Below are 10077 nucleotides of genomic sequence, written 5' to 3'. Positions count from 1 at the left end.
GGCCCGTTATCAGACCATACGTACCGGATGGTTTTATACACATCGATCGCTCCATCAAGTAATCCAAGTCAGAACTTTTTGTATGGGCAGAGATCGTTTTTTTAAGTGTCTTTATAAAGTTTCTTGTTAAACCTTAGTGTAGGCTACTGTTTCCTTATCACCGGGCCGCGGAGTCCCGTTGTGTGTCGTTATGTGTTCGTCTCCACCGCCATGCGTAAAGACAGTATTATGACTAATAATACAGTATTATAAAGGCAGCAGACGTTAACGGACAATGCATCCTTAATAAATTCACGTCAGGAATGCCGCCTGTGCGCTTCCTTGTGCGCGTGTCATCTCATTAGTATCTGTACTTTGGCCACGGCACACCTCTCCCAAGTGTGCCGTGGCCAAGGGGCTGTTCCGTGCTGGAATACGGATGGCGTGTTCACACTAGCCAAACGTTCTAGACTTTAGTATGCAAATGAGCTCGGGCACGGGGCCGCGGCCCTAGTGTGAGTGGCCCCTAAATTATCTTTTGATCTCATGAAAACAAACCTGATAACGTAAAAAACAAAGGGTTGTTTCCTCCTATTACTTATAAAAATAAATGCTATTATCTCAAGTTAATAAGTTTTGTTTTTTCAAGATACTTTAACTCAATAGTCAACCAGTTATCACAAAAGGACGGTGTATGGTTATTATCTTGCAATGTCTAGAAAACCATGCCTATTGCCACTTATTATTTATTAATATAATTTTAGTTCTCCATAATTATCTTGGGATCTAGCATTAAAAGATCATTGCATTTAATACGGAAACCATTCTCGGCTTCAGCATAAAAAAAAGCTTAGGGAGCGATTGGCTTATTCCCACAAATACAGTTAAATGTATTCTCACTCATTAAAATATATTAAAAAAAGGTGCCACCTTTAGAGACATTTGGAAATGCTTAGATTTCATTATATGATTCGACGTGGCAGTACTTAGACTGCATTACATTTAGTGGGCTCCATACACACAGTACATTAAAGCGGCTACGAGTAACATTTAAATATCTTTTAAACAGCCTCATGTTTCCTCTGATAATCATAAATTACCTTTAACAGCAAACGAGACCATCAGTGGAAAGAAATACGTTTTTATATAGTTTTTATTACTGCTTTTGGTCTGGTCGCACACCCAGTCCGATTTTCGGTCCGCTCGTGCAGGCTCTATGGTCACATATCCGTGACCATTGGTCGCAGATTTCAATGTGGAGCAGCAACGCGATTTCAGAAGCCTATCCCTCCAGGTGAGGGAAGGGGAGCGGGAGCCTTGTTTGAGACAGTTATTTGTCGTCATAATGACTGATAACGGGGCTGAACCATCAAAGAAAAAAAAGAGAATGCAATGAAGAAAAGCTAAAAGGGAGAGTGATATAGGCTATGGGCGGGACGATTGCGTTGCCAAGCAACGTGTATACAATTTCACGAGAGCAAAACTAGACTGCAGTGTTTACTCCTAAATGAATGAGCGGTTGGTACTAACACAAAGTTTGCTTTGCTTCACCATCATCAGATAACCATTATCTGAAATAGTCATTATTTACATCAACAACACAAACACATTACCTCATCGTGATCCATACTAACTGCCGTCTCTCGTTCATTCGCTTTCTGTGAGGACACGTAATCTTTCAGCTCCATGAGAGAGAGTAGTTAGGTGACGCTGCTGCATCAACTCATTGCAATCAGGTGTGTGTAGCACTGACTGGCATTAGTTGATGCAGTGTCAAAACCACTCTCACGGAGCCGAAAAGAGTCCTCACACTTTCAACACACGGACATGCACTAGCCTATATTGCGCCCTTCTCAGTTCACACTCGCACGCCTGGCACGAGCTAGAAAACAGCTTTGCGACAGCGGGCGTCGTAAAAACGTGCCATGTTACGCGTAATGGCTTTAAGTTTCAAACCAAACACACACACACACACACACACACACACACACACACACACACACACACACACACACACACACACACACACCACAGCCAGCCAATGACACCAGACACACTACATTAAACATATAATACGCATCACATAGCATCCACAACCAATTTGAAAATGGAGCCTTGAAAAAAAAGCACAGCTACCTTCACTGAAACCCACAGACATGTATAGCTGGCTGGTGCACCGTTTTACTTTGCCAAACAGCTGGTGTCCAGAAATGAGATGTTTAGCTGGAAATACCAAGTCCGACTTTTGAACTTTTTCAACGACCCCTACTGCTCTGTGATTTACAGTAAGAGAATGGTACGGTTCCATGAGCAGGGTCCGCAGCTGCACCTGGTCCCTGCATGCTGAGCGTCTTTCCTCTGCCAGGCACAGGTAAATGTATGCTCCCTGTAGAGATTGACAACTGGAGACCCCCTGTTCAATGACACAGTTTATGAGCAACGAGTCCAATCTCTGGTTACAAACATCTCTTGAGTTTCAGTGCTCCTTGTGCTTTTATATCACTAGTCACGTGCCTTTCAAAGCATTTTCTCATCATTTACAGTTTATCAGCCTCTAGGCCTGACTGATCAGAAAAACAGTACTTGGACAGAAAATGAGTTGGCCTGCTTCAAATTCTTCGTACACCAGGAACACAGATTGAAACAAATCAAATCATTGTTTTTGGTCTTCGACCCAGAAAACAAATGCAGCCCTCTCACCAAATTAGTTTGGTTGTGTTCTCTCTCACAGCTTCAAATACTTGTTCCAAACAACAGCTGTTTCCACACAGATGTTACTGTGCAGATGAGCAACTAGCGGCTATGAGATGAAGCGTTACAAAGGGACATCCACACGCTAATAAGGCAAGACGGTTTTAGTTAAAATGACAGCGCATTTGTATCCATCTCCTTAAAAGAAAGCATCATGGTTATTGGACAGCAACACATATTCCGACTCTCACTGTGCTGTAATTTATCATGTCAGTCAAGAGCAAGCTTGGCTCTTTTAACTACTGGAAGATTATTTGACATCAACTCACGTATTCTCACATTTTGAAAAAGCTCATTCCCATATTCCTCTGCAAATATGGAATCAGAATACATTGCAAAAATACACATCATAATGTATTCAAGGAGTAAGATTGCCTGCAGCAAGGTTTTGATTGTGTAATATCATTGTGTGTTCTTCCCTTAAGCTTTTATTATGATATAATACCTCTGTCATGGGGATTTGAATCTAAGTGGCTTCATGTCATAATGAATCAAGTCAAAATGCCCGGAGTGAGCATTGAACACTGTGTCACTTGTTCCATGTGGTAGACATATACCACAGGTTTGGGGCGTCTGGCACTAATCAGTCTTTGCATGCGTTCCAAGTTTGATTACCAGCTCAATCAAACACAATCAAGAGGAAAGTTGGAACGCAATCAATCCCTTGCAGTCAGAATTTAAGCCATTTGTCAGACGTAAACAATGCAACAACAGACCAGACAACAGAAGAAGTCAAAGGGAGACAAGAGACATATATTTAAAGAACTGTAACAAATCCTTCAGTTTTTAAGGATCACATAGAGATTTGTGGCTCCTGAACCACCCAGGAGTCTGTCAGAAATGAGAAGACAATGCATTTTCTTAAGAATTTTTTTAGCTTTCGAGTAACTAAACCAACTTTCTAACCCTCAAGTGTGGGGAAACAGGATTCCAGAGTCTTTGTTTTTACTTTCGGCAGCACACTGGAAGGGACGCAGACTTCTGCAGAAGGTTCAATAGCATTCCAGTGCTTTTACGATAAGCCATGGACTAGTTAGTGCTGAGCCTGGGAGTGAAAACTTCAGACTGGTCAAAAAGCTGTGTAAGCAATGACAGGAGCTGCAATAATTGAAGAAAGAGTGTTGGACTTAAGGCTGGACCAAGAGCTAGCCCATCGGTCTTTACTGCTTTTGAGATAGGAAGACCACACAACCACTTTCACAACACTTCTGTTATTGTTTCACTGTAATCTTAACAAAGGGAAAGTAACTTGCTCAGATGACATTAGTTCAAAAAGAAGGAAAGAAGAAGAAACAAAACATTCATCATTTATGGGTTTTTGTACTGATGGAGGATTGGATTTAATTGGGACTTTGAAGTTTTTTAATATTACATTTTTTCTTTCTAAAATATGGAAACAATTGAATCTTTAAAGGGTAATAATTTCACATGAAGCCAACATACAAATGGATTATATAAATTGCCATTGAATCATGGGTTGAATAGGGCCCTATGAAATCCGTTTTATTTTTTTCCAAATTCCGTTTTATTTTTTCACAAATTCCGTTTTTTCCGTTTTAATCTCATGACTTCCGTTTTTTTACAATTAACACTCATTTCGTCATCAGAACGAGTGTCTAATTATTGCGAACAAATAATATTCTAACAATTTAATCAGATATAAGGCTAAAAATCACAACATTGCACTGTTTTTTGTGCTTAAAAAAAACGAAAAAACTAATTTGTTGGGTATAGGCTATAACAGAAAATAAAGCCATTAATTTTGTGCTTCAAGTGAAACATTAAATATTATTTTTACATAAATAATAGTTAACAATACATCTACTGATGCACAGGCTTGGACACATCATCAGTGTTGTATCCTGGAATCACTGGGTGTTTCGGGTCTTACAACAGACACCCTCCTCCAGGCAACCCGACCGAGGCTGATCAGACCCCGGTCTGTGTCCAAGCGGCATTCTACTGCCCCCACTGCTCTCCCCTCTTCAACCAGAGCCCTCTGGAGGCTTTTTCCGCTGCCTCCACGTTGTTTCCTATGGCTCTTCTTCGGTTTGCACCTGTTATTCCCAGTGTGCCATAGGCTTTGCTCAGGGAATGACTGGCGAACCCCCGACTGCCCACTTCCACTGGCATACACCTGGTCTTCCACCTGTTTCTCCGACAATCCTCCACCAGCTCCTGGTACTTCTCCCTCTTTCTTTCTTGAGCCTCCTCCATCCTCTCCTCCCATGGAACTGTCAGCTCCAGCAAGACTAGTTGTTTTGTGGCCTCTGAGACCAAGATGATGTCAGGTTTCAATCTCGTCTGGGTGATGTGTGGTGGAATTTTCAGCTGCCTCTCCAGGTCAACTGTCATCACCCAGTCTCGGGCCATGGGGAGCAAACCAGCAGATCGGTTTCTTGGAGTTTTCTCCAGCCTTTGTCCTTCCTTGACAAAGTGAATGGTCTTAGCCGTGGCTTGAGTGTGTCGACTGCCTTTGATCCCCTTGCTGATTGCTTCAGCGATGGACTTGAGGACCTGGTCGTGCCTCCATCGATACCGGCCCTCACCCAGCGCCTTGGAGCAACTGCTCAGGATGTGTTCCAGTGTCCCTATCTTTGAACACAGGGGGCATGCAGGTGTTTCTATTTTGCCCCATATGCACAGGTTGGATGGGCTCGGGAGGACATCATAGACCCCCTGAATAAAGTCCTTATAAACTTTTCAAGAAGCTGGACTAGAGTGAATATTGGACAGGCTTTATAGGTCCATGGCTTTTACCTGTGGGACAGCGCTTCAACAGCTGGCTGCAACACCAACCTACAGTCTATTGTGCGACGGAGAGCTAGTTATCATTAGCATCAGCGTTAGCCGACATCACGGCAACAGCTGAATAATGTAACACATTACACAAGTTACACTAGGCCTACATGAAAACAACGGGCTGTAGACGCTAGAGTTATAATTGCGTGTAGGAAACATTGTTGAGACTGGAATTTCGTACCACAGCGGCCGTTCCATAATACAACACTCCCTTTAGCAATGGCTGAATATAAGACCTCCCTGTGCTGTGTATCTGCGGGAGCGAGTGGCATTAATAACTTAAAAACAGTAAACGTTTAACATGATTACGTGCTGCTAGATGCTTTAATCATATGCCGAATTTATAAACAGACCATATTATTAACAATAAATTAAGTTATGTACATGTCAGAGTTACGTACATGGATACATTCATAAGTAAACATTGAATAGACAGATTTGTGAAGGGGGTTTGGCGCTGTGTGTTACATTAGCGATCCTGCAGCCAGGCTCTACTTTTCACGGCAGTAGTTTGGTCTTTAGATGTCGCCAAACCAAAATTCCTCCCTAGTTCTGCTTTAATTTCAACCGTGTTGTTTCCCTCTGCCTTGGAAATTGAATTTCACCAAAATAATGGCGAATTCCGTGACATTCCGTGTTAAACAGTAGATTCCGTTTTTATTGCCCAATTCCGTGATTCCGTCCGTGTTTTCGTTATCGCGGAAATCATAGGGCCCTAGTTGAATGAATGAATGTTTATTAAAAATACACATATTTGTCTGCTTTTAGGTTTCTACTCCAGGGCTTTTGGATATCTGAATTATCTGCGGAATGTCTATTCATGCCTCAGCACCTTTATGGCACAGCAGAGCCATAAGATTTCAGGAAACAAGTCAGAAATGTGTCAAATGCCAGTGTGCTATCCTTGAACTTGGCCCCAAAATGGAAACCAAATGAACATAAAAGGCCCTTAATATTCATTTATGGGGACAGAGCTGACCAAATGAATATTTGAATTGTAGAGTGTCTGCCAAACTTACTCACTCAATCAGTTCAGTAAATGATCCTCTGGGAATTACACGTTTTGAATGGGTTTTCCCATTGCTTATTGACTTTTATGAGAGCCATATATAAAGTCATTGGCTATTTTAAAGAGAACATGAGGGAACAAGAGTAGGGTAGCAGTTTTTATTTGTGTATCTCTGCTTAAGTCATAATGGGAGAATATTTGTATCACACCTTGAGGAGGCATGAAGGACAAAAGTAAAAAATAAATAAATAAAAAAAAAAAAGTTATATCTTTCCCATGCCGTAAAGATATTTGATATAAAAAAAAGCTATTTGCAAAGTTCCCATGATGTTTTTTTTTCCTTATTTTAGATCTACCGGAATGCAAAGGTCTGCTTAACTGCTACCACATGTTAAGCCTTTGTACTGCTGTCATTGACTTAATGTGAGTGTTGTTTTCCAGACTCTGTGTGTGGTGAATGTGTACGAGAGAGAGGACAAGAGACAGATACACAGTGAGTGACACAGAGAAATAATTAAAAAAAGAATATACATATGTCTTGTTACTCGGTTTGAGTCTTTTTTTCCAAATGGGAGTAAAACCAAACCCTAAATCACTGATACAGTATATATCCCCCCTTCAAACATCTAGCATTATCTATTACCTGCATAAATCTAACTATTTCTAAGTCACCAACAGGGTAACCAAGGTCATTTAAAGAGCAGCAAAAGAGGTTATGCAATATCTTGATAATTATAACAACATTAAGCTCAAAAGCGTCCCGCCTTGACCCTGACATGAATCACGGTCAAGTGAGGGCAGGGGACTTACTGAGTAAATCTGCCTCAATGACCAGCAAGTGAAAAACTAGAGCAAAGGAAATGTAGCTGTAGAGGAAAATTAAATTAAGAGAAGGCGAGCCTGGAGCAATACGGCTGAGCACTGAGTAAATACACTGTGGAATAGTCTACTCATGGTTGAGCTGTGCATCATCTGAACGAAGGGGCACACGCCAATGAGGGCTCCAAGACTGATTGACAACAACCCAAATCTCTCTCACTCCAACTCTGTCCATTTCTCCATAGTTCTGCCCTCCCCCCCTCTTCTTCGCTTTTCGTCAGATAGAGGAAGTGGTTTGTGTGCAGACTGTGGCTGGAACACTGTGCTGTGTGCACTGGGGAAGCCGAAATGTGAGCCCCTGTGCATTAAATGTTCCACTAGAGCAACAGTTTCTGTGAGGGGAAATCATGCGGTGGGCCAGTGTTAAAGAAGGGGGGGCTCAGTCAGGGTAGGAAGGAGAGAGAGAGCTGGGGGGTAGTAGAATGGAGGGCAGCTAATCATGACTCTAAATTAGAACTTGGGCATCCTGGTGGTTGAGTTGTCAATGATTCATCGTATACTGCAAATCACGCCACGTACCTTTGTTGCACATCTTCTTTCTCCTCCATCATTCTTCTCTCTCTCTCTCTCTCTGCTATCAGATGGCCTATAAAGCAGAAACGGGAAAAAGAAAAATACAGACATTAGCTACAAAGCCGAACAGTAATGTATGTGCAGCATAGTGAGTGTTTCAGGACACAGTGACACAGCGCCACCTGTGGACAGGATTTAATCCAGGACAAATGTTGTTGTGTTTGATTCTAATCGTTGCCGGGGTAAAAATAGCAGTTAAGGGGCTTCTTGTGGAAGCCCTAAGAACAGCTAAATAGTTTTCACTAACGCTGAACATACAGCAGCACATGTATACATTGATTGATAAATCAAGAACCTAATTTGATTTCAGATGCGGTTAGTAATACTAATAATGCTATTATATTTTTTGTGTAGGTTTATTGTATTCAAGCTAGGAGAATTAGGTCATTTAGGTCAAACAACATTAGGGAATAAATAACTTTCCAAGATGCTTAATGTTTTAGCCCCATATGTAAGCTTAAACTAAAGCACACTTTTTAGGTTGGATATATGCAAGCAGCCTTTAGTCAGCAAATTTAGGATTGACTGTAAGTATTATGTGGTTTCTGAATGGTGAGTCAGCTGAGGGGCCAGAGCACAGAAGTCCCAAGGTGAGTGTTCCGATATTCATTGTGGTTTGCACATCCTTGCCAGATTTCTATGAAAGCCAGCTTGAGAAAGTGTGTAGAAAAGTGAGGCCTGCTGGCAGAGATGAAGGTTTCTAGAAATCTAACATCGTATTGTTGCCAGTTGTTATCTGAAGTGCTGCTGTTTTAGGGTGTATCCGCTATAGAGAGCTCACAAGCATGATGGTACATCCTGTATATGAATCTAATAAATACGATATTTCAGCTTAACACACATGTGTTATTTTTAGAGTGTTAAATTCTTTGTTTTAAGGAGTCTTTGAAAGTAAATCTCCACATTACACAACATTATTGTTTAGCACATACTGAAGTCTTTTTGATAATATCTTAAAGCTAATAAATCACTAAATAAACAAAGTCAGCAAATATTTTGACAGTCAATACACATACAATTAAAGGCTTCTAGTTGTAGCCTTTATATCATTGCTTGCTTGGAAAGCCAAAGAGGTGAGTCATAACCGCAAATAATATCCAGAAATCTATATGGATTGGCCTGATGACTAGCCCATAGTTCGACTTCAGGCTAAGTCTGCATTTGAGCCTAATTTTATTTATGTGATGGTTGGCATTCCTGTTCATTTGTGAATGAGAAATCATTTTCAGAGACAGTTCTGGTAAAGCTGACATTAAGCTACTTGTGGACATTAAACTTAAGAAGCTAGATGCAGTGCAATGATATAGCCTATAGCCTATATAATGTAATTATTCAAGATGTATTTCTGAAACAATTATGACACATGTTTTTGTAACCTCAATCCTGTCATACGATAGGCTAACAGCTAATTATTGATTGACGGGAAATCTGAGGTAATCTCTCAGTATAGGCTTACTGGTTTTGGCATAATATCCAGTGCAAGTCATAAAAGATTAGCAGGTTGCTAGTTTAGCTAAAGTTAAGCTAGGAATTTAACTTGAGAGGCATTGCAAGTTAGCTAGCTAGCTTAATAAATACAGGGGGGAAACATGATGGACCATTTATTTTTGTCTGTGACCTGTCATATACTATCTATGTCTGTGACACAGAGTTAAGCAAAAACAAAAAAGGCTAAAGACTCACCTTTGTTGCAAAGATATTTCCATCAAGTTTGAAGACACTTAAAAAGTAACAAGTAAAAAAGGTTGGCTAATATAATGGCTACATTTGTAGCTGTTGAGTGGCAGAACTATCTGTTATCTATGGGCAGAACGTTGTTAATTGCTATGGCTGAAACATCTGCTGTTGCTATGAATAAGACTGGCGGGAATTGTTGTGGACTCTGGAAATGCCTTTGCAGTATGTAAAAACAAACCTATTGGTATTTTTTAAAGGAACGTTATTCTTTTTCTTATCTTGAAAAAAGGCTTAGCTAGACAATGTGAGTTCAAACCTTTTAGCCGAAAGTCTATGGTTAATAAAGGCCTATCTTTAAATATACAAGCTAGCACAAATAAAACCACCAACATCTTTTTACCTGATTA

Source organism: Ammodytes marinus (assembly GCF_949987685.1).
Source record: "Ammodytes marinus genome assembly, chromosome: 1".
NCBI lineage: Eukaryota > Metazoa > Chordata > Actinopteri > Uranoscopiformes > Ammodytidae > Ammodytes > Ammodytes marinus.
This window is presented reverse-complemented; position numbering follows the sequence as displayed.